This window comes from Tenebrio molitor, chromosome 4, assembly GCF_963966145.1.
Source record: "Tenebrio molitor chromosome 4, icTenMoli1.1, whole genome shotgun sequence".
Lineage (NCBI taxonomy): Eukaryota > Metazoa > Arthropoda > Insecta > Coleoptera > Tenebrionidae > Tenebrio > Tenebrio molitor.
Window position 1 is genome coordinate 15,197,425 of NC_091049.1, and position 23,180 is coordinate 15,220,604.

Sequence of the window (23,180 nt, forward strand, 5' to 3'; positions counted from 1 at the left end):
TCGTCGTCATTTGTAGTATCAACGTAAGTTGTAAGTAATTGTTTTCTTAACACTTTACGAACGTTTGTTGCCAATTTTGTGCATTCAAAGAAAAATAATTTGATGTTGAGCCGGTGCCAGATGTAATATCGTTATCAACCCCAACAGGGGTGTACAACCGCTTATGTCTGTATAACATCCCTTCGCTTTTACGACAAAGTTACTATATCTGTCGGGAATTCTTCTTTGCCGTGTGGATCTTCTCACCTGTTGTTCGGGATCTGTTGGCTTTGTTCTTGCTTGTTCTTCTTCCTTCTCGGAACTACTTGCTGCTCTTTCCTGGCTCTTTATATGTACCAGGCTTCTTTTGTATATAGTACCTTCGTTTTCAACTTCGAAAGTTCGTGAATTATTTGTATAGACGTTACTGTCTTTTTCTGGACTGACTAAATTCTGAAAACTCCGGTCAACGTTTTGTGTTATTGCGTTGTTCTTGTATGGCTTATGGAAGTAACTCAGTACTTGTGAAACCTTTGTCCGCCAAAAATGTATCTCCTGGGAGTAAATAACCCTTACGGATAAGGTCCTCGATAGTTTTGGTAAACCCGCTTTCTTTTAAAAGCACGTTGTCAGATATTAAACTTGTGAATAACGATGACGCAAATACTATTGCCCCATTAGCATCGATAGCAACAAGACCTTTAACAGTATTACAACTCTTATAATTTGAATACGTTTGAGATTGAATCAGCAATGAACTTGGAGTCTGAATGTAAATTTCCATAGCATCTAAACTGACAATAATATGGGTATTTTTTTTAAGTCATATCGAAAATTGGCAAATAATACATTACGAGGAGGTCATAAACTCAAGCTACCTAATCTAATGTACAAAAAATTAATCCAGAGTATAAATATATTATATACAGACACATTGAATAAGTGACTTAAATGATTGTATCCAAAGTTTTGTCTTAATTTGATTAGAACTAAAAAATACTCATCATCTCTACAGCATGCGCTGCTTAGGTCGACTGCCTCCTTCATTGTAATTCATTTTAACATTGATATTATTATTACCATACTCAAATAACAAATTAAGTGTTGTTTTAAAAATGTCGTGGTTTGGAAATCCAGTATAGTACATCATATCACATCCCACCTCCACCCGGCGGCACGGCAATTTTGCCGGAGTACATACACTATTACGGATATTACTATTAAGTAATAGTGCAGTGCTTATCAACATAATTACCGGCGTCTCGCCTCCGCATTTTGACTTTGTTGTGTATTATGTTTTGTGTCAATGTTAAGGAACTTCCTCACGATGTGACATGAGTATAATAATAATATACCTTTTTTAATTTCAACTACCAATGTGTTATCTAAATCCAGAATTTTTAAATTTTTAAAAAGAGATTGCGGTACTATTCCCGTTGCTGAAATTACAAGTGGTAAAATCGAAATTTTTTCTAAACACCAAAGATTTCTCATAGCAACGGAGAGCTCTAAATATTTATTAATTTTTGTAAAAATTTATTTTCAAGTAAGTAGATACTTACAATTATTTCTTGATCAATGTTAGGATCAGCCTCATCAACCACATTATTTCTTTCAGGTTCATTGGGTTCGGTCAGTATAATTTCCGCTTCAGTAAAGGCAGTTACACCAGTAATAACCACTTTTGACATTAGCGCCATTTAGAATTATTCCTAATAATGATGCGTAGATTCGATGTTTCCAATTCTAAGTATTCCAGACTTGTTCCAACGCTAATCCTGCTTGACGAATATGATTATGTACGTCGATAGCAGGTGCTCCTTCAAAATATTCTTGGACAAACTGAATTCGAGGTACTTCGTATGAATAAGAATGTCCTTCATTATCAGTTTTGCATTGTATTGCCGTGAATTTGTCTAGTATATGTCGTCAGTGTGGCTGTCTTGTCGCACGACTTGGTGTGTTGTTTTTTGTTTACTCTTTTTTTCGAGTTTCTTTCGGAGTCGCGTAAGTCTGTTTTTCATAGATTGGTTGTTAATAGCTGCGTGGATTGTCATAATCATTTGTATAACGCCTTCAGTATCATCTGTGAATCGCTGGAGTTCGGCTTCTGGGTTGCTGTTGCCATATGTTGATTCTACGAAACTAATAAAGTTTTCGTGGGTGAGTGGAAGTGTTGTTGGATCTTCCTTAATTATTCTTTCGATTTGTTGATACGCGCCTTCCTTTGTGTTGTCTGGCAGTGAAGTTAGCGATTCTGTTGAGGATGGTTGTCGGTGTAGGTTTTCGGCTGATTGTGATCTTTCCACTCTTTTGTTTTTCGGCGTTTTTTCCTGGATCGTGTAGGTTTTCGGTGTTTGTTTCAATACTTATCGGGTCGGTTAGTTTGGAGATGGTGCTTTCTGTGTTTTTGGCTTTTCGTTTGTTTGGGGGTTTTCCTTGATTGTCTTTTTTGAGGTTCTCGGCTTGTGCTTTTTCTTGAGGTATGACTTCTGCGTCGCTGGTGTCGGGTAGGTCTTCTTGTTGCATTGCATTTTCTGTTGGGTTGGGGCATTTTGCCTCAATATGTTCTGTTTTCTTGCATAGGAAGCAGACCATCTCGTCATATGTTGTGAATACTCTATAGGTTGTATCTTCATAGGAGATGACAATGGTCGTAGGTAGATTCTCTGCTTCTTCTGGTTGAGGGGCAACGTAAACTTGCCTTCTGAAACTCTTTCTTCCCCTGCTATGCCTGCTCTTAGGGTTGTGATTTGTGACACTAGTTTGAGTCCTGTTTGTTTGAATGCTTGTTCTATTATGTGATGAGGCATCGAGCTGCATACATTTGATATTATCCTTTTGGCTGGAGATATTAGTTTTCGGACTTTCGTTCATGTTCCTGCTATTGAAATTTCTGGGAACTCGGTTACGAAATCATCGACTAGTTGTTTGCTGCTTAGGTAAATGCATATGCGGTTGTTGGAGATTTTTAACATTGAAATTATGTTTTTTAGTCCTATGTGTATCATGTTAATTGGTTGAGTTCTGATTTCAAACTGGTTTATTAACGTATAATACAATACAGAGTTATGCAACATGATATACAATACACAACTAACAACTACAGTATATATTTTAACAATAAGACTTATATGATAAACACAAATCAATTACTTATAACTTTAATTCTTATTTTATTTTACGAGTACAGCCTTCTCCTTTCCCATCTTTGATAACAAAATATTTGTTCCGTGTTAAAATAGCTCCATTTAGTAGCTGGATTCGATATGTCCTTGAGTGATATTATTAAGCCCTTTATTCCCGGCTGGGACATAGGGAAGAAACAAATTTTCTCCATTCGTTTCTGTCTCTCGCAATATACCCCATCTCTGCCACAGATTTATTGGTCTCCCTCAGCGTGGATCTCTTCCAAGTTTCTTTTGGTCGTCCGATCTTCCTTCTCCCTATTGGGTTCCAGTAGAGTGCTCTTTTACATATCTCTTTGTCGTCTTTTCTTAACGTGTGCCCCATCCATCCCAATTTCCTTTTCCTAATTTCGTGTGCTATTTCTACTTGTCCGGTCTTCATCCATAATTCTTCATTGGTTATAGTGCGGGGCCACCAAATTTTCAATACAGTTCTTAAGCATCTGTTTATGAATACTTGGAGTTTATGTCTTATGCCTTCTGTCACTGTCCAGGACTCACATCCATATAATAGAACAGGTTTCACCATTGACGAGAAAATTTTGAGCTTTGTTTCTGTAGTAGTACTGCTGGATCGCCAAATTTTGCTTAGTCTTACAAATACACTACGTGCTTTTGAAACACGTGAAGTTACATCCTTCAGGACTCCTTCCTCCCCTGATATTATACTTCCAAGATATGTGAAATCCTCCACCTCTTCTATGATTTCAGAGCCTACTTCTATACTTGTTGCTGCCTTTGTGTTCAAGCGCATGATCTTCGTCTTGATTTTATTAATTTTTAGACCCGCTTTTTCAGACGTTCTACTTAGGTGATCAATTTTTTCTTGTAGTTGTTTCCCATTCTGGGAGAGTAGGCATATGTCGTCGGCAAAATCGAGATCTTCTAGGTTCTCCTCAAAGGTCCACATTAATCCCCTTTTCTTATCTTGGACTGTTGTTTTTAGGACTTCGTCAATAACCACTAAAAACAAAAGTGGCGAAAGGATGCAGCCCTGGCGGACCCCTGTACTGGTCTCGAACTCTTCGGATAGTGTACCCTCATGCAATATCCTACATTTGTAGCCATTATATCCCTCTTTAATAAGATTGACAAACTTCTGGGGAAGGCCTTTATTCGTAAGTGCTGCCCACATACATTTTCGGTCTATGGAATCGAAGGCCCTTTCATAGTCTACAAAGAGAAGGTATAGGGGAGATTGATACTCCATCGATTGTTCTACTATTATCCTCAACGAAACAATCATATCTCTACATTGAGTGATGATGTTTATTATTTAAAACTTCAAGGATTTTTCCGGGTTCAAATGTTTTATTGTGTAACTTTACTCTAACATTATCTCCTACTTTGAACTCGTTTCGGTTTACTGTTCTTTTATCATAAAAATATTTTTGTTTAAGTTGTTTTTGTTTAAAATGGTTAATGGTGTCCATGTCAGGAACTTGGCTATCGAAATTTGGTAATAAGCCATTTAATTTGCGAGACATTAAAAGTTCTGCTGGTGATTTAATATTTTGATCGATTGGTGTGTTACGTAATTCTAGAAGACACAAATTTATATCTTTATCGTCCAATTCCGCTTTTTTCAGATTTTTTTTCATTACCTGGATATGTCTTTCGACCATACCATTTGACTGTGAATACAATAGACTGGAAGTGATATGTTGTATTCCCCAGTATTTACAAAATTGTTGAAATAATTCCGACGTATATTGAGTTCCATTGTCTGATCTGATTTTTTTTAGGTATTCCGTGACGTGCAAAAATTGATTTTAAGATTTGAATAGTATTCTGGCTAGTTATTCGTGATAGTGGTTCTACTTCAATAAATTTAGAATAATAATCTACTACCATAAGATAATTTTTATTTTTATACTGAAATAGATCTGTTCTTACTGTTTCCCACGGGTGTTCTGTTAATTCGCTTGGTATTAATGGTTCTTTAATATTTGAATTTCTGAATTTGAGACAAATTTCACGATTTAACACCAAGTTTTTTATGTCATTATTTATATTGGGCCAATAAATACATTGTCGAGCACGGTATTGACATTTATCAATCCCCAAATGATTGTAATGTAAAAAAAAACATTTTTTAGACTAGAGTGCCATGCGTCTGTCAACATCATTTGATAATTCTCTTGAAGAAAGTAATAGTTATCTTGAGTTTAAATATCCTCAAGACACAAGATTTCGTCTACGAACAACAGATTGGAAAATAAGTGATCAAGATTTAACTGATGCAGGTCCTTCGAACGCTAATCTTGAACATAAATTCGGAAACGTCAAAAAGTGTCATAAAATTTCTGGAGAAAAATTAGTTTCTCGATGTGAAGACTGCAACAGAGATTTCAAAAAGGAAAAGGGCCTTAAAATTCATAGATCAAGGATTCATGGACTAATGAGCCAATCGTTTTCGTCAAAATCATTTTCTTCAGAAATTAATAAAACAAGAAGGAAAACTGAAGAAATTAATAACACTTCATTTAATTGCACGGATTATGAGAAGCATTTCGGATCTCAAGATAATCATTCTAGTGGACAACAAAGATTAAATTGTAATTTGTGTCCTGGAAAATCTTTTAAGGATAATACCAGATTGAAAATTCACGTAGATAAGTATCATACAAATAGTAACCTACCAACTTCTTCTAATTTCTCTTCAACGGTTTCTATCACAAAATTGCTTATTAATTTAAAACAGCAGCTACCAACTATTAGAAGATTGCCTAAAGCTTGTAGACATTTAGCTGCTGATAAATTAAGTTCAATTATTAATAATTGTCTTTCGACCAAATCAATCTCTTCATTTGAGGATCTTTTGCTATTCTCTTATAGAGCTTTCAATGTAGACGAGAAATCTGATCAATCATTGAATAAGCATATAAAAGAAAATCTTTCTAATTTTGAAGTACCTCAAATACGAACATCTTCTAAGAGACGAACACATTTATCACTAGCTAAGAAAGTGGAAACAAAAGTAGCCGATTTTGATATCAAAGGAGCTGTTAAATTATTGTCCTCGGATGACTCATTAGCTTCATTCAATGAAGATGTTGCTGAAGAATTAAAAAAAAAAGCATCCTTCACCATCTTGCGAACTTTTTTTTCCAGACGCTTTCAAAACGGGAGACTTTTCTTTAATAGTTAATGAGCAAAACTTTCGAGAAGCTATCAATTCCTTTCCTGCCGGTTCTTCACCAGGTTTAGATGGCATGAGACCACAATATTTAAAAGATATTATATCTTTATCAGCGGGCGAAGCAGGTCAGCGGGCAGTAAGAGCTTTAACAAAATTGTGCAGTTTTTTATTGTCTGGCCAACTTCCTTCAGAAATTTGTCATTTATTATATGGTGCGTCTTTATGCGCCCTTCATAAGAAAGATGGAGGAATTAGACCGATCGCTATAGGAAACTGTTTACGAAGATTGACTTCAAAGCTTGCTTGTTTTCAAAGTCGTAATATTGTAAATTCGTATTTATCTCCACACCAACTTGGAGTGGCAACTAAGCTAGGATGCGAAGCAGCAATTCATACTACACGTACCTTTGTGAATAACGACCTAAACCGTAGCAAAGTTGTTCTTAAATTAGATTTCAAAAACGCATTTAACTCAGTCGAACGAGATTGTATTCTAAAAGAAGTCCAATGTCATACCCCACTTCTTTACCCTTATCTTTATCAATGCTATAGGAATCCTTCAACTTCATTTTTTGGTGATCATTTAATTTCTTCTTCTGTTGGAGCTCAACAAGGAGATCCTTGTGGTCCTATGATTTTTAGTCTTGCCATTCAACCAATTATTTTATCTTTGAATTCTGAACTGAATGGACCTAGTACCTAGTACCTAATCAAAACTTAGAAATAGTGGAAAAAAAGGTCAATATGATTTTTTAACGTTCCGCTGCAAAGATTTTTAAATTGAGCTACATTTGATGCACATTTGATTGTCAGTAACAAGCTAAAGAACAATGAAACCATAATCTGTGAAAATTGTGCCGTTGGTAGGAATGTTGAATGGAAAAAGTACCCAGCAGCAATTGTGTATCTAGTTGATAACCCGTGGATAACCTAGCAGAACATTTTGTTGGCTGTGCAAGGTCTTTCACCAATGGTTTCAGATTTGGTATTATTATTATTATTATACAGTATATATCGTTTATAACGACGTGGAAGGGACCGGTGAAATTCGGTCGTTATAACCGTAGGTCGCTATTTCCAAACACCATTTTAATACTGAAAAATCTTTTTATTTTCATAGAAAAGTGTACATTTAAATAAACGTGTCCATACATTTTTAAAGCTTTTATTACAAATTTAGGATCTCATCCTGTGTGTTCCTCCCATATGCATTTTCCTTTAAACTGAATGTTTTTTTTTGGTAAACGACTTGTTGGCTCCTGGTAACTTATTTGCTAGCTGGGTCGGCGAATCTTTGTATTTATTAAGTCCATTTGGGTTATCCGCTGCAACCATGAAAATTTTGTTCCATTCTAGGAAATTTAGGTACCATTGTCTTGTTGAATTTTTTTCATAGGTGACAATCTTTTTGATGTGCTCACTTATTCTAATGCTGACACGAGTCACATTATCCAACAACACAATGTATTCAGAAAAATACTAAATTCAAATTAAAACAATTTGAGGTTATGTCTGATATTTTGAAGCAATTGAAGTTCGGTTTTTTTAATGGTTTTTAAGCTATTGACACAACACCTTACCTATTACTGCATGCAATTAACACTTGCAGTTAATTTATTTACTTATAAATATTTAACATGGACATAACCAAGAATAGGACATAACCAATTACAGAAAAAAAAAGACGTTTCTGTCATCCGTTGTCTTTTAATTCAAATAATCGTCACTTGAAGTCTCTAGTGTACGTACGATTTGTTTAAATGTCAGGAACAATTTTTCTTACGGAGAAATCAGCGAGTGGGACGGCCATAATAAGCGCTTAAGCTTCGGTTTCCTACAAAACGGTACCGTACAATGAGGCCTATTCTGCAAGTAATATGTTAATTTTAAACATCATGTTATAAAATAACAGCCATTAAAATCTCAAATCGTATTCTGTAAAACGATGTTATGTTAAAAAATTAATCGACCCTGTTAATATGTCCTGTTACTATTAAAATTTTAACCACTTCTCCTTATGTGCCTTTAAAATTTAACATCTTGTTATAAATTATTATCTGGTCGACTAAAAGAAAGATTTAGATGTCTCTGAAAGACAAAACTTTACATTACTTTTTATATTAGGTTGATACATACATTAAGCAGCCAAAATAATTTACAGTTGCGGAGTGCTTCATAACATGTGTCAACATTTTCGAGTTCCTTGGCCTTATCCTCACATAAATGAACAAGAAAATGGTGCAAATTATAACTTTGCAAACAATTATGATAAATTGATAAATAATGCTCAAAATAATTTTTTCTTCAAGGACAAAGGAAAAGAGATGCGTTTACAGATACATGGTTTAATTGAAAAGAAGAAAAAACAAATAAATATTATTAATAGGTATACGATGAAAAATGAGTTAACATTGATTTACAATTTGTCGGCGGCATATTTTATAGCTTCGACCAAGTCACTGATGGCTTCAGCTAAACTCTTCGTGGATGAAGCCAATGTTTCTTGGCTTTTTATAAGACCAACTGGATTAAAATTGTCTTGCAGCGACACTTGAGGCAATTTCCGTTTTCTTTGTCTCTCTGGTACCTGTTGTGTCATATTAGGTGCATCCATTGTTATTGGCTCTGGTTCTGTTATTTAGATAATTTAATAATATGTTTGAACATCTTCATTATCACTTCCTTCTGCTTCTATGTCTCCCACAAGTTTAATTATATCTCCGCCTATGTTAAGTCCAGGTTCAGAAACGTTTGATGCATCGTCAATTACAACAATACTACGTATGTCGCATGTTTAAAATTGGTTCGTCGATATCAGTCAGAGGTTTCTCCTTGACTGACCCACCAGCATTTCTTCTTCTGGTATTTGTTTTTAGATCTCCAAAGACCTTAAAAGCATATTTTTGTTGATACTATTTTGTCTGTATAATTCTTCAAGACGAATAAGTAGTAAAATACACGTTTCCAATCTTCTACTGAGCGCTTTGGACCTTCAAGATCATTATTTAATATTGTTTTGAAATTTATTCATTTGCTTTCTACTATCCCAGCTTAATTTTGTAACAGCTTTCTGTTTTCCGCCAAATTCTCCTTATTGTTTTCCAAGAAGACAACAAGAGCTTCTAGTTGCCGTGTTGTAATGCGTAGTCTTGAACGCAGGCTCATTTTCTGAATCTTTTAATGATGAAAATGAAAAATATGATGACAGACGTCAAAATTAAATATCAGAACAAGGAGAGATACTAAGTATGATATGATATGAGATAGTAAAGGAAAAACGTATTTGTATGATATGACAACATTGTCAGTGTTAACATGCGTGTTAAAAAAATTAACTATAACAGTTGCTTTAAAAATTACCTTACAGAATACACATCCATGTTAAAATTTTAACATTTCTGTTATAATTAAACTTTTAACATCCCTGTCAATTTTAACATAAAAGTTACAGAATAGGCCTCAATAGCGGCCGTAATTTGACGGCAAATGACGTCACAAAAAAACGTACACGTGCTTGTAAATGCCAGTGGTTTCCTCCAGAGCGTTAGGGGCTGCCGCTACCTGGAAATTCTCCACCGGATTCTCAGAAGCGGCCGCTCTACAACGGTGGGATATTGCTAGCACGTTTTTGTCCGGTGCGGTCTGGGTGCGGTGTAGAAATTTTAGTGTTTGTGCGGTGCTCCAGTGTAGAATTATACGGTTTAGCATTTCAAAATGACTCAACAAAATAATTGGTCCAGTGAACAAGATGAAATTGTAATTGATTTTGTGAGGAATCATGAAGCTCTTTATAATGTAAAATCGGCGGATTACAGGAAAATGCAACTGAAGCAGAAATTATGGTATGAAGTTGGTGCAATTTTACATAAAACAGGTAAGAATTATTTATTATTTTATAATTACAAAGAAGTATTGTACATTCTATTTCAATGTTCTCTAAAGTAACGATTTTGCCATTCAATAGCGCCGGGTCCGTTGAAATAAAGTTTAAATTGATCGCGAATGTCAAGCGGTGTGTGTCGAGCACGTGCATTATTTTCAACAAGATCAATTAAATTTTGCGTTGGTAGAGGCATAGGCTCATCCAAAGCAGCTTGACATGGAGCCAGCACCTTGGCTTCACGTAAGATATTGTGCAAAATGCAAGCACATGTAATTAATTTATCTGTTGTTTCGGGAGCAACAGCAATCGATTGAAAAAAAATGGGAAAATATGCGCATAAGATGCCGAAGCTGTTTTCTGTTGTACGCCTTGCTCGAGATAGACGGTAATTGTATACAGCTTTAGACTGATCATTTATCGATTGTCTCCTTGGAAAGGGTTCCATAAAATTTTCATGTAAAGCAAATGCTTCGTCTCCAAGGATGACATGTGGAAGAACAGTATTTGTTTGCGGAAGTGCTTGTGGAGGAGGGATGTTAAATTCGTTGTTCATAATTTTTGTTCCAAAATTGCTTTTGAGATCTATCCCTGCATCTTCTTCCCGACCGTATGATCCAACGTCAATAGCAGCAAATTTTAAATCTGCATCGACGATTGCAAGCATGACAATAGAATAAAATTCCTTGTAGCTGAAGTACAGGGAACCACTGTTTTTGGGTGATTTTATTCGTATATGCTTGCCGTCTATCGCTCCTACACAATTAGGAAAATTCCAGCTGGATAAATATTTTTGGGAAATTTTCCGGAAATTATCCATTGATGGTGGGGGTATGACGACATTAAGCATTTTTGTGACCATGCTATTTGCCACCTGTCGTACTATAACTCCAATCCACGAATGACATATCCGAAATTGAAATGCCAATGATCTAAAGGATTCGCCGGTAGCCAGAAACCTAGAAAAAACAGTTGCTTTTAAGTTAAATGAAGGATAAAATTAAAAGGAAGCACTCGAACTGCGTATAGATTAGGAACAGGTAGTCAGGTCATTAAAAGGGTTGCTTCGTTCCACGTTGCCTCCTGTGGGTTTTGCCACAGGATGGCGACAAATAGACGTCCAGTGATGGGATTTAACCAATTGTTTGAGAATTCTACGTACCGAAAGTAGGTACTCGTACTTGTCGGCGGAATTATTGGAAGCAGCATCATAAACCAAATTGGACAAGCCGCCCCAACAACATTTTCGTGTTTTTATCAATGGTTACAATGGTTACTTGACCATCTTTTGAATCCCTTTGGATACTGGGCGCAGTTTAGGTGTTTATAAAGGTCAGTTCAGGTACCTATAGTAAATTTCTTGAGCGCAGTTCGAGTGTTGGATTAAAGATCTAATAATGAGTTTTGTACGCAGTTCCGTTGCACCCAATAAAAACACATATTATGAAATGACTACTGAAATTAATAATTTTTTGTAATTTTAGATACTTACTGATTGCAGTAAACGTTGGGCTTATATCAGGGACTACTACATTCGCAAGCGAGGGAAACCTGGTACTGGGTCAGCAGGCGTAGCTGCCAAAAAATGATCAGAATTATTGTCCTTTTTAGATAGCTGCCCAAGTGGAAAACGAATGTAAAGTCCTCGTCGAAAAATAGTCAATTTTGACTTAAATTGTAAATCATTTTATAATAGGAGAGAAAATCGTCTTATAACTACCATAAATAATTCCATAAATAAATAGGGGCTGTTCCTTTACCTGATGTTTGCTCTTCCTTGAGTCGGCACTGCACAACAAAGGGGCAATAAACTTAGAGGGTATTATGGTAGTTATAAGACGGTTTGCTGTCCTATTGTAACATGATTTCAATTTAAGTCAGAATTGACTATTTCTAGACGAGGACTTTACCTATGTTTATGACTTACAACATACAGCCATGCATTAAAGTAATTATTTTTAGTACTGTAAGTAATATTCCACGTGATGAAGGACCGCGTCAAGATTTGCACGAAGACATGAGCCAGATCGGCAGCCAAAATATGTCGCAAACAAGTCCTGTTGAAGAAACTTCGACAAGACATGAAGATGAGGATAGTTTCTCCCAGGACGTCTACCCGCGAGAATGTTCGTCAGAAATAATCAACACTACCAGCATTGCCCAGCACCACTCCCCAAATGGCCACGTTACGTTCGGCTAAAAAACGGAAATTAAGTTCCACAGCCGAGGCTCGACTCCAGTTGCTGCAAGACATTGCTCGTAGATCCCAACGTGTGCCAGAACCCCAAGACGAGACAGATTTATATTTCGCGTCAATGGCAAAGCTTGTAAAAAAACTACCTCTCCAAGAGCAGGTTAGGCTTAGGTTAGAAATTGGGAATTTGATTGGTAATGCAGAATTAGCATTTTATAGTCAAAATAATTATTTACCCTCTCCTGGACCATCCACGTCCACTGAAGAAAGCAATTAATGCTAATTTGATCCTAATTATTTTCTGATTTTCTTTGTTAAATGTTTGTTTTTTTTTTTCAATGAATTGTATTATTAATTTCTTAACATACTTAATTCTTATTATTTAGTTGTTTATAACTAATTGATGTAAAGGGGGTCCCCGTTAATAAAAGATTATTATTATTTTTTAAAATTACTATTAATTAACGTAAATAGTTTAGACATTGCAATTTCGTAGAAACATAATAATTTTGTTATTAGTTCTTACCTCAGAAAAATACAGAGTTTTTGTTCTGGAGAAATCGGCTTTTTTATTCGATTGCTTGGTTTTAAAGCAATATCTTCCTTTATGAAGTTCAAAACGTAATGGAATAATTCTGGTGATAAACGGAAATATTCTTTGAATTTGGTATCATTTGGTACCAGATGACGGACATTCAGAATTTCGTAGGCACCCTCCGTCTCTCGCTTCTTATAAATATCACATTCTTGTGCTCGAGTTTCTTCCTCGCATGATTCTTCGTCCTCGAGACAAACTAGGATAGCCAGATCTAAATCATCCATCTTGAAAAACACCACAATTTTCACTTTTCACTGTATATTGATGTTCACTGGAGAGCGGCCGTATTTTACTGTACCGTGCGCTACCGTGGTCGTCCTTACTTTACAATAAAATTCACCGTTAAAGCGGCCGTATTTGGCCGTTCTTTACTCCACCGTCAAATTACGGCCGCTATTGTACGGTACCGTTTTGTAGGAAACCGAAGCTTTAGCGTTTTGATACAGTTGGCCATGGTCATATTTTAACGCTGCGACATCTGTTTTTCAAAATAAAAGATTTCCATAGGTGATGCTACCAGAATATTAAATAAACACCCATTAGCTCCTAATAATAAATTTGTGTTTTGGTCGGCCATCACTGATTTTTTGACTTTTTCTTTTGCGATTGCGTACTGAATGCGAATTGCGTAGTCGACTACGGCATGTCAACGTCAGCGGTACCGTCAACGCTTGCTTCATACGTACGGACGTCAATCCATAAATCGAGCTTAACAGTATAGTCCTACAGAAACTCTAGTGGAATTCGACTTTGGTTGTAAATTTATGTGTGTCACTTGAAGAATAGAATTTATGTGTGTCACTTGAAGAATAGAATTTTATGCTGCAGCAATAATCCTACTAATGAATGAGGTTCGTCAGTTTGGAGTTCGCAACGTTACCTTCAGGCAGGGATGTTACAGGTAGTGGTAGCTGTATTTATGACAAAGGTTATTACTTGATGATAAAATATTATTCTTCGGTTGTTGTTGTTAAATTTACAACCAAAGTCGAATTCCACTAGAGTTTCTGTAGGACTATACACTAGCACTTTTCCCGCTGACCGTAAATAATACGTAGACTAAATAATTGCAAATTTTGACGATTGAAATACGAACAGCGAACGTGAACGTCACCGTCGTGGAAATTAATTTTGACGGTCATTTCGAGTCCAGTAAAGACTTAAATTTTGAGTTTGATTGAGGGACAAGAATTTTGCTTTCAAGTTTAAAGGCGGCCACACACACAGAGGGAAGAATGTGCAGTTAAAAGTGTACACGCTTGTCCTAAGTTAAACCCAGTGACGTGGGAAATAGAATAGACGGAGCGTAAGGGCCCGTACAGACTACGCGAACCGAGCATGTAATGTAACATGTAATGTAATGCTCGTCGCAAAATTGATGCCACGAACAGCCGACGAACCGAGCACGCAACGAACAGCTATACTCTGTCCACTGATGATAGATTGCACACTTTTTTACAGACACAGAGACGAGTGTCTACACTTTATAACATTTGCTATATCATTAATACTCGAAGAATAAATAATTCCAACAACAGTTTATAACAATTATTGAAAATACCTGTACTAAAACTTCAAATAGAGTCACAGCTGTAACAACATCATAGGCATAGGATAACTACTGGCGGGATGGAAAGTTTTGTATATTTCAGTGCGTTATGTTTTTAAGTGATTTTTTTTATAGTCGTCTCAGTTCAGTTCGATAGTTCCGAGGTTGCGTGTCATTACAGCTACATTATACAGGTCGCTAAAAAGTATGGATTCAGCTAAATATTTTCAGAACGGTTTAGCAGAGCTCATTGAAATTTGGCACACAGCTAGAAGTGTTTAAGTTTTATCATTTGATAGTTTTTTTAATTTTTTAACGTCATTTATTTTAAAGATGCAAGGCTAACTTGTTTTTTTTTTAAATAGCACGCGGGACTTAAATGTAATATTTTTGAAAAGAGTATTTTTTGTGAATTCAGTGATGTAACACATGCTCACATCGCCGCCATTTTGAAAATTTTTTTTGCTTAAAAATTATGTATTTCGGGTTTAAACTTTTTATCTTTTATGTATCTGTTTCAGTTAAATGTCTTACTTCTACACTTATTATTTACTTTTATTAATTTTTTGGCCAAAGTGCAGGCGGCAAAGAATTAACAATGGCTAAAAAAACATTCCAAAGGTCAAATTTTATTAATTTTTTTTATAAAGTTTCTAGTAAATTGAGATATGCATGTGCTACATCACTGGATTCACAAAAAAATATTCTTTTTAACGGTGTTAAATTTGACCTCTCGTGCGATTTAAAAAAATCAAGTTGGCTTTGTATCTTCAAAATAAAAGATGTTATAAAATTGAAAAAATATCAGCCTATAGAATTTAAACACTTCTAGCTGTGTGCCAAATTTCAACGCGCTCTGCTAAACCGTTTTGAAAATATTTAGCTGTATCGATACTTTTTAGCGACCTGTATGTGATAAGAGTGATAACGAAAACCGTTAGCTTTAATTCTGTGTAGTGATGCAGTAAGAATTATGTGGAATCTGATGAAAAAAGAGAAAAAGGCTCGACGAACTTTATAAAGATTTAAAGTTCCAACATATTAGCGGACAGCATAAAATTTTTAATAGAATGTCTTCCACAGACGGTGAGAATTTACTAACCAAAATAGGACCCAAAAATCTCCAAAAAGAATACGCGTTTTCGATGTGCAATCTCAATTTAAGGCAGGTAAGTATTAACGCAAATATTGTTAGTTCAGAAGTTTGTTTAACGAATTAAAAGTACCGAGCGATCATTTAAAAAATAAATCGAGTTTGCTTTGGAGCCTATGCTATAGCATAGGTAACACGCCGACTCGATTTATTTTTTAATTGATCGCACCGTGGCTACAACAATGAAGAAAATGAAGAAATTTTTTTTTTCTTTACCATTTTACAGGTAAACTTTTGTAATGACAATTTGTCAGTAGAAAACGTTTTTGCACCACCGGTCATTTTCACGTGTTTACCGATTTTATGAACATGTTTATTTATCAAAAGACGGTAAGTAATCACAGAAGAAATTATTGTTTAGATTCGGCATCGGGTGCAGAGCAATGGGCCATAAACTAGTATGAAAAATGTAAAAAATGCCTTCTTTGGAAAATCAAACAATTTAATAAATTAAAAAGAAAATTTTATCTATTAAAATTTTTTTTTATCTATTTATTAATATGTAGTTCCGATGATGCAAAAATATTATTAAGCATCACGGGTGCTTGTCCATCAGAATAACTGAATGCCCATTTTGGGGCCGATTTCTAATTTTACCTGAAAAGGTAGGAGCGAAGTTGCTGTTGATTATAACATTTACTCATTAATTTGTTAGGCTGTCTTACAAATATGGTGATCCATACATTTTATTAAATACATACCATAACTTACTACACTCTTTAAATAAATTACAAGGAAGCGTTCGTCTGATTTGGACGGCGAAGCTGTGAACCTCGAGAGCGCATGCGCGCCACGAACGGTTCGCAGTGCTCCGCTCACTGTCGGTTTTCTGACGAACACAAAGTGCCATTCACAAACGCATCTCGACAAAGGGAGCTGACCACAGTCATAAACTCATAAATCTAATCTCCAACAATTTCAGTTACCATTAGTTTTTGTCCCTTATTTAAACGGTCTTGATTGTCAAATGAAACACTGTAGTCTTTTATGCATTTCATTTATGCTGAACAAAACAAATAGGTTATTATTTTTGAAAGCAACTCTTTACAGTAACTAATAAATAAGTTTCACATTTTCTAAAATAATGCGAATTGTGTCAATTTGTTGTAAAAATGCATAAGTCGAGATGGAGCATGCCATCAGCTTCGCAAATCAATCGGATGTTTAAGTCAATTATTGTTATATTACTACAGATTAATTCCCACATACATCAAACGTGCGTGTTCAGCGCTTGCTTTCATCCAATCAAAATTGTTTATCGCGGATAAATCGTCTTCCTAGTCTGTCTTCTGTCAAAAACGAATAAAATTGCATGTTACGCCTGTCAGATTCCCAAATTGTTTCTAATAATTTTGTTTTTAATAACTGTAAGTATTAAAAATAAATAATTAACGTTAAAGTTTGAATTCTGGAATTAATCTTGCCAAAAATAACGCGACCTAATTTGTTAAATCTGATAAAAATTATTATTTTACCTTCGATTATAATTTAATTTTTTTAAACTATAATTCGTTTTTTTTTATGACACGGAGTCTATTTTCGGTACCAAAACTAAAAAACAACCAACATTCTACCTACTTTCTCCGAAGATGTGCAGTTATGGCTTTGCCTTTTTTTTTAATTTTACGATGGGTGCAATATGATTAAAAAAGAGAAGAAGCGGCGACGTTGGTGGCGAACCGAACTCTATAGAAAACGCGTCGGTAATGAACTTATGCAAGATTTAAAATTTCAACATGTCAGTGGACATTATAAAAATTTTACAAGAATGTCTCCTACAGACTTTGACAAATTATTGACAATGATAGGACCTAAAATCTCGAAAAAAGATACTACTTGTACGTTCGCGGGAGAATGAAAATTTTATTTTGAACGAACACTTTAGCAACGAATCCCTTCCTTGTAACCTCCTACCTTTTCAGGTAACATTAGAAATCGGCCCCAAAACGGGCATCCATTTTATTCTGACCATCGCCGAAATACGGGCACAGCACCCGTGATGGTTATATTTTTTTTTATTGGTAACCTATTTTACTTAATTAAAGCACGCCTCAGTGTGTATAAATCCAACTTTCAAAAACGCGCGTTTTTTAAAGTTTCCATAGCAACATCAACAGCCCGAGAGGACCTGAGAAACGTGCACTCTTCATCCCGCCAGTAGTTTTTCTACGCCTATGATTTTGTTAACAGAATTACAGCTGTGAATCTGAATGAAGTTGAATTATTTATTCTTCGAGTATGTATTAATGATAAACAAATGTTATGTGCGCTATTCGACTTTTTGCAGCATAGACACTCGTCTCTGTGTCTGTGAAAAGGCGTGCGATCTATCAGTGAACGGAGTATAGAAGCTGTTCGTTGCGCGCTCGGTTCGTCGGCTGTTCGTGGCACCAATTTTGCGACGAGCATTACATTACATGTTACGTTACATGCTCGGTTCGCGTAGTCTGTACGCGCCCTAAGATACACCGCTTTGACTCCCACCTGTACATTTTTGCCCTTACCAAGATGGCCGCCGATTGTATTGCTGGTTGCTGTTGCGAACAAATAATACATATAAACCATTCACGATTATTTCAAATTCGGACTCTCTATGAAAATCTGACATTTTAGTTGGCAGTATTGTGATTTGTCTTAATAAATCTATTTTAGGTTATAATTCAACCGAACACTGCTCCCAAGTTGTTACATTTTTTAAATAATTGAACGCATTAGGAACAATAATCGTAAAATTGTAATTGAAATGAAACATACATATTTGCAGGGCAGTTCTGGGTAAATTCTTATTAACTAAATTAATGACGGAATTGACAACAATGCGAATATTTAAAAACGAAACGTCATATGACAGGACCTGACGCCAATCTAACAAAAAAATATCGCGGCCTCCTGCGTGTTTAAAATAATCGTGAACGGCATATAGGTACAGAGTGTCTATAAAAGAACATATATCAAGAGTCCTGTGGAACTCGAATATATTTGATTTTTGCCGCTTTGTAGCATATTGTGGTACCAAATAGAAAAACAGAGGTTATGTAACTTCATTAATGACAGGTTCTTTGATTTTTACAATAAAAGCAATTAAACGCCTTCGTGAAGCAGCAATCCATACTCCAACCTTTAGAGGATGCAATTGGGTTTCTACAAATGCATGTGTATTTTCTGAACTCCATATTCTATAGTTTTGTGCTTCGTCAAAAAAAAAAAAACTGATGTCTAATAATAATCTGCAAGCAAAGTTAAAAAATTAAATTGTTTAATTCAAATTCATTATTAGGAACCTGTCATCATTCAAATTATTCAAAAACCAATTGCAGTATTCTAAGCGCTCTGAGAACCACCTGGTCGAAGTTCTTGAAGTGTTGTGATTTTGTGTGAATAGAAGTTCAGGTTTTTCTAACGGTACATCAACCTGAAGTGATAACTTCCTGAGGGATTTTTTTTGAGCTTTTGTTCCATTCGTTGGAGTAAATCTTCAACAATTTCTTCATTCACTGGCGCTCTTCCTACACTTTTACCTTTTTCAACAGTTGCCACAAATCTATCCACAATCGATGTTGTCATTTGGAAATTTTGCGAAAAATTGTTCCTTGCAAGCGTCTATAGAATAAACCCACTCTCCATTCTGCACGGTACCATTTCGGTAATACGACATCACAATGAAGGTATTTTGCTCTAGCGTCAAAAAACCATTGCGGTTTACTAAAAAGATTGCTTATTACTTACTGTAAACATACGAAAATAAATGTCTTACCTTCGCTACTTCCTAACTTGTTTTTGGTATTCACAGTTCACACTTATGCGGAAAAACGTTTTACTCTTGATAAAGACTGTTGAAGAAAATCACAAGCAAAACAACTAAGACACCGAACTCACAAACTGACGCTAAGATTTAATTATTAATAACTTGACATTTGTCATTTGACATCTAGTTTGTCAGCTTCAACAACTCGACGTAGTTCGGTCAAAAAAAACATAGACCCGCATAATGCCACAGGACTCTTGATATATGTTCTTTTATAGACACTTTGTATATACAGGGCAAGTCACAAAGGTTTATTTCTGAATTTATTTTGTACGCAACCAAAAATACTGATCACGCTGACTCCTTGATACCATAGGTATATGCCGTTCACGATTATTTTAAACACGCAGTAGGCCAAGATATGTTTTTGTAAGATTGGCATCAGGTCCTGGCAGATGACGTTTCGTTTTCAAATATTCGCCTTGTTGCCAATTCCGTCCTTAAGTTAATTAATAATAATTAACCCCTGGCATTTTATCCTTGAACTTCTAATTATCCAAAATGCCGAAAGTAATTTCTGCCGATAAGAAAGCGTGTATCAAAAGATCTTATGGTGAATACAAGAAAGACAGACCAGACTTTACTAATGAACAGATTTTTGAAAGATTGTCACGTATTTTTGAGGTAATTTCTTTTTTAATATGAAAATGATGTAGTAATATTTTATTGCAGGTCGGTAGAAATTCAATAATTGATATATTGAAATAAGATTTTGAGCACCTAGAATCCTCCTTTTGTGGTACAAGACCTAAAACTGATAAATTTCTAAATCATGTGTTTCGGAAAGACCTTCAATCTCTCATTTGGCAATGTAATTCACAAAATTAATATTTTACTTTGGATACACTATTAACAGACGCAAGAGAAAAGTTGGAATTTGAAGGAGGCTGAACTATATTGCACAAAATTTTAAAGTCAATGGGTTACAAATATCGTTTAGTTAATGGTCGAAAAATTATATGCGAACAAAAACACGTTGTCGCATCGAAAATCGTTTTTTAAGGAAATTTCTTCAATATCAAAATTCTAGCGAAAACATAATTTTCCGACGACCACTATGCAATATGGCACATTTCACACGGTTTTTCCTTAGTGAAAATTTAAAATTGCAAACGATTTCAACACGAACACGAACGAACAGCCTAATCGTGTACAATGAAAAATTTGAGAAATCTGATTGGCCGACAGCTGTGTGTTTTTATATTGTACACGGGCCGATGATTAACGATGTCTATCTCCGCGCAACGGCATAATTATTTTGTCCGCAGCTCTGTCGAATAATATTTGAAGTTTGAAGGGATGCCGAATATTAGCGGTTTTTTTTGTGGTCGTCGGAAAAATATCGTGTATACCACGTGTTGAAAATTCGATTTCTTCATTTTCAACTCTTGATATACAATATATCGAGTGTTCAAATGAAATCCTGGGCTGGGAAGGCGTTGGAAACCGTCAATTGTTGTGCTTTTTTAAAGTGTAGATTGACAGTTATAACTCAGTAATTAGAGCATGTTGAAAGCTAACCTAAAATGTATAAACAAAAAAATATTTCTGTTTTTGTTCGTTCTTTGCAATGTTGTTCACAAAAAATAGAGTAACAAACGATTCCAATTCTCGAAGCAAATATCTAAGGACATCCTTTGCTGAAAACAAACATGTTCAATTATGTTCCGATTAAACAGATCTGATGTTCCAATTAGGGCATTTTCAAGCACAGTGTCTGGGATTTTATTAAAGTTGTTCATCTCAATGCATATGATGGTACCCATGAAACGAAACTTTGAAATGCCAAAACTGTACCTACACCTGCACAGCGTTTCCTTTCCAGTGGTTCACCATGTAAATTGTCGCGTTTTAAAATTGGATAGTAACCCACGATGTCAGAAATTATAAACATCAAATACGCGTCTGGAGATTATTTCAGCAAGATTTTACGAATTTTGGGAAGTGGAGAACTTTTTGTAAATTAATTACCTGGAAAAATGTTTAGATCTAAATAAAGCACAACTTGACATAAATATGAGTTTTTATTGCAGACGTTCACAATAAATGCTGAAAATGTGCACCCTCTTGTTGTAAGCATAGCGTAGCCCGCCTTCTAACTCCATTTCTGATGACATGCTCAAGAACCACTGGATCTTCATTTATTTGATCAATTTTCATCCGTATTCTGTTTTGAAGTTCTGCCAGATCATTTATGGGGGTGTTATAATAGTTATTTATTTAACGAGTTCGTGTGTAATTTGGGCTTTTTTTGGCATGAGTGGGCCAATTTAAAACTCGAGTGAAACGAGAGTTTTAAAGGTCCACGAGTGCCAAAAAAGCGCAAATTACACAAGAACAAGTTGAATACAACGTTTTTTTGTTCGACGAGCCCCCCCAAAGGCTCCAAATGGCTGAAAATCTTTAAAATTAGCTTGACGTTTCGTTTTGACAAGTTGTAAAATTCATCAAAATCCGTTCACACAGGAGAAAATTCTCAAATTCTGACAGTGTCGAACAAAAAATGGAATTTTTCAGAAATGTCCACAAAAAAAAATCGCAGGGTGTGAGATCACAAGATCTGGGAGGCCAGTTATTGAGTGTGTTTCGACTAATAAGCCTGTCAGCGTAGAAATTGGATAAGAAGTTTATTGTAGCGCCAGTTGTATGCGCTGTTGCGCCATCTTGTTGAAAATACCCATAAATTAGTTCATCATCATCATGAAGTTAATTTAAAAACGGTGTTAAAATTTCAGCACGATATCTTTCTTCATTGATATTGCCTGCAAATATGTTTGAGATAATAAACATGAGTAACAAATGATTACAGTAATTTACCTTGGAAAAAATATGGGCCAATAATCCTACGTTGGCTAATAGCAGCCCAAACTCCAATTTTTTGGGGGTAATGTGGAGCTTCAGTAAAAAAATGTGGATTTTGTGAACTCCACATTCTCATGTTTTGTGAGTTTACGTAGCCTGACAAATGAAAATATGCTTCATCTGTAAAGAATATTTTTTGTAAAACATTATCAGCTATTGTGTTTAAAAACCATTGACAATAGTTTAGTCTTTGGGGCAAGTCAAATAAATGCAGATCTTCTTTTAAAATTTTTTGACAAGTTCCAACAGAAAGATCAACCTGTTGTGACAAATGCCGAATTGAAGTTTTAGGTGAATCTTCCATTATTTGTTGAACATTCCCAATTACTTCCTGAGTACGTTTCTTTACTTGGCCACTTCCTTCTTTTCGTCCAATAGTACCACTTTCTCGAAAATTATTTAAACAAAGATGGAGAGTTTGTCGAAATTGCTCATACACAATTGCAACAATCGGAAATCGTTCCTGGAACTCCTCAAAACATGCACTGACAGAATATTCCCAGTTGCCATCAACTTTTGTTCCGTTTCGAAAATAGGCTTCCACCATGAAAACTTTATGTTCTCGTAACAAAACCATTGTAAACACACCTTGGCTGGGTTTAAAAAAAACCGAAAATCAAACTATTGAAATTCTCGAAAGCACTGGGAGACCACAAAAGACGAAGTTCGAAAAACCACAAACGTATGTCAATGACATAAACAAATGTCATTCATGTCAAACGGCGGGAAATTCAGACTACACTGTTACAAACGGTTTGATTTTTCCAACGCCTACTCAGCCCAGGATTTCATTTGAACACACGATACTATTTTGTATATCTTGATGAAAC

General features: G+C 35.4%; 1 pseudogene; it reads right to left on the minus strand.

Moving 5' to 3' along the window:
• Positions 1-3,664: 3,664 nt before the first annotated feature.
• LOC138128154 (uncharacterized) lies at positions 3,665-23,157 on the minus strand (annotated as a pseudogene).
• Between the last annotated feature and the right edge of the window lie 23 nt (positions 23,158-23,180).